This window comes from Mirounga leonina, unplaced genomic scaffold (assembly GCF_011800145.1).
Source record: "Mirounga leonina isolate KUSES-001 unplaced genomic scaffold, KU_Mleo_1.0 Mir_165, whole genome shotgun sequence".
Classification (NCBI taxonomy): domain Eukaryota; kingdom Metazoa; phylum Chordata; class Mammalia; order Carnivora; family Phocidae; genus Mirounga; species Mirounga leonina.
Window position 1 is genome coordinate 54,480,645 of NW_023270415.1, and position 3,777 is coordinate 54,484,421.

Below are 3,777 nucleotides of genomic sequence, written 5' to 3' on the forward strand. Positions count from 1 at the left end.
AGAGATTTGAGTTTATTATACTCTTTGTCATAGCAGAGTACATTATGGTCTGAGCAAGACCATTCTCATTTTGTTTTATTTTTCTCCTTCATTTTCATCCGCACTCCAATTTCATATGTCCATTAGTCATTTATTCTTTAATCTGTGTTCATTGTGATGTATGCATATACACATTCTGGAAAGATCTATCATGCTATTTTGTGTATCTGTGCTGTTATTTTATATAAATGGTCTCATACAAACCTCATTCAGCTCATCCTACATTTTTAAGGTGCTTTCTTCATAATACTATTATTTCTGCTCTTCAACTCCTTTTTAGAGGTTTGTATTTCAACTATTACATTTTTCATATTCGCAATCTCCAGATTCTGCCTCCTCATGACTCTGTTGCTGGTTCATGTTTATAATATTTTCCTTGCTTCTTTGAGGCTATATATTTTATTTTAAAACTTTTGCCTAAAATTTTTATTTTAGCCATTCCATTAATTTGGCTTCTTCTACTACAAAGGGTTGAGCTTGTTGTCTTCCTTCTATAGAACTTGTGCTGCTCTTGTTCAATTTAGGGAGTAGGCTCTGGGGAGATAGAGTAAAGTGCACAGCCTCTGATGTTTCTACCTGGGCTGGGCCATGACCTCTTTCCATGGCCGTACCTCTGAGTGATCCAGTCTTTCCCTCTTTAGGGTATTATACTGCTCTGATATTTGCTTCTCTTGAATTAAATCACCTAGACCACTGGTTCTAGAACTTTAGCATGCATCAGAGTAATCAGACATGCTTGTTAAAGCACAGAATACTGGGCTGCCCAGACTTTCTGATAAAATTAAGTCTGGAGTAGAGAAGAGTATTTGGATTTCTCACAAGCTACCCGTTGATGCTGATGCCGCTGATCAGAAATAACATTTTGAGAGCTACTGACTTAAATAATGGCATAGAAAGAGGAAAAGTAAACAAATAATTGGGTGTTGGCTCATCTACCTCCACCTACTGTTTTTTGCTCCTCCTTACTAGTTCCAGGATCCATCCCTGAGTGGAAGCCTCTGTTTAGCTCTGACTGGCCCTGGCTGGTCCTCCTGTTACTTCACTGGCTGGAGCTAATTAGGTAGACAGTGATCCAGGGCCCCTTGAGGCAAGATCAAAGACAATGGAAGGAAGTTCTTCTTAGTCTATTCTCGTGATCATGATTTGGGGCCGTTTTCTACTCTAGGCTGTCCTTCTCCAGTTCCCTCATTACTCCCACCTGATTGGGACCTAACCAAAATCTGTTTCATCAGAGCTTTCTCACAGTTTTGTGTTCTTTTTTTTTTTTTTAAGATTTTATTTATTGATTTGAGACAGAGAAAGAGAGAGAGAGAGAGCATGAGCAGGGAGGAGAGGCAGAGGGAGAGGGAGAAGCAGGCTCCCTGCTGAGCCAGACGTGGGGCTTGATCCCAGGACCCTGAGATCATGACCTGACTGAAGGCAGACACTTAACCATCTGAGCCACCCAGGAGCCCCAGTTTTGTGTTCTTTTAAAAATTTTTTTGATTTATTTACTTTTGGCTAATAAAAATTGTGTATATTTAAGGTTTACAGTATAATGTTTTGATATATGTATACATTGTCAAATGATAACTGCAATCAAGCTAATTAACATATTCATCACATTTCATAGTTACTGTTTGTGTGTGTGTTTGTGTTGAGAACACCTGAGATTTACTCTTAGTAAATTTCAATTAAACAATCAATTATTATAGTCACCACACAGCATAGTACATCTCCAGACTTATTCATCTTATGACTGAAAGTTTGTATGTTTCAATCAATATCTCCCCTTTTCCACCCCCCCCTCCTCTGGTTACCACTGTTCTACTCTCTATTACTATGAATTTGACTTTTTTTTTTTTTTTTGAGATCATATATAAGTGAGGTCATACAATATTTGTCTTTCTGTGTCTGGATTATTTCACTTAGTATGTCCTCCAGGTTCATCCATGCTGTCACAAATGGCAGAATTTCCTTCTATTTCAAGGTTGAATAATATCCCACTGTATATATATACCGTATTTTCTTTTTTTTTAAATTAATTAATTAATTATTTTATGTAGTGTTCCATGATTCATTGTTTGCGTATAACACCCAGTGCTCTATGAGATACGTGCCTTCCTTAATACCCATCACCGGGCTAACCCATTCCCCCCACCCCCTCCCCTCTAAAACTCTCAGTTTGTTTCTCAGAGTCCATAGTCTCTCATGGTTCGTCTCCCCCTCTGTTTTCCCCCCCTTCATTAGTGCTCACCATAGCACATAGCCTCCCCAATGTCTATCACCTAACCACCCCATCCCTCCCCCCCGCCACCACTCCAGCAACCCTCAGTTTGTTTCCTGAGATTAAGAATTCCTCATATCAGTGAGATCATATGATACTTGTCTTTCTTTGATTGACTTATTTTGCTTAGCATAATACCTTCTAGTTCTATCCACGTCATTGCAAATGGCAAGATTTCATTTTTTTGATGGCTGCATAATATTCCATTGTGTATATATATATATATATACACCACATCTTCTTTATCCATTCATCTATTGATGGACATCTTGGCTCTTTCCATAGTTTGGCTATTGTGGACATTGCTGCTATAAACATTGGGGTGCACATACCCTTTCAGATCACTACATTTGTATCTTTGGGGTAAATACCCAGTAGTGTAATTGCTGGGTCATAGGGTAGCTCTATTTTCAACTTTTTGAGGAACCTCCATACTGTTTTCCAGAGTGGCTGCACCAGCTTGCATTCCCACCAACAGTGTAGGAGGGTTCCCCTTTCTCTGCATCCTCTCCAACATCTGTCGTTTCCTGACTTGTTAATTTTAGCCATTCTGACTGGTGTGAGGTGGTATCTCGGTTGAGGTTTTGATTTGGATTTCCCTGATGCCGAGTGATGTTGAGCACTTTTTCATGTGTCTGTTGGCCATTTGGATGTCTTCTTTGCAAAAATGTCTGTTCATGTCTTCTGCCCATTTCTTGATTGGATTATTTGTTCTTTAGGTGTTGAGTTTGCTAAGTTCTTTATACATTTTTGATACTAGCCCTTTATCTGATATGTCATTTGCAAATATCTTCTCCCATGCTGTCGGTTGTCTTTTGGTTTTGTTGACTGTTTCTTTTGCTGTGCAAAAGCTTTTTATCTTGATGAAGTCCCAATAGTTAATTTTGGCCCTTGTTTCCCTTACCTTTGGCGATGTTTCTAGGAAGAAGTTGCTTCGGCTGAGGTCAAGGAGGTTGCTGCCCGTGTTCTCCTTTAGGATTTTGATGGACTCCTGTCTCACATTGAGGTCTTTCAACCATTTGGAGTCTATTTTTGTGTGTGGTGTAAGGAAATGGTCCAGTTTCATTCTTCTGCATGTGGCTATCCAATTTTCCCAACACCATTTGTTGAAGAGACTGTCTTTTTTCCATTGGACATTCTTTCCTGTTTTGTTGAAGTTTAGTACCATAGAGTTGAGGGTCTATTTCTGGGCTCTCTGTTCTGTTCCATTGATCTATGTGTCTGTTTTTGTGCCAGTACCATACTGTCTTGATGATGACAGCTTTGTAATAGAGCTTGAAGTCCGGAATTGTGATACCACCAGGTTTGCTTTTCTTTTTCAACATTCCTCTGGCTACTTGGGGTCTTTCCTGGTTCCATACAAATTTTAGGATTATTTGTTCCACTTCTTTGAAAAAAGTTGATGGTATTTTTTTTTAAAGATTTTTTTAAATTTATTTGTTTGACAGAGAGATACACAGCGAGAGAGGGAA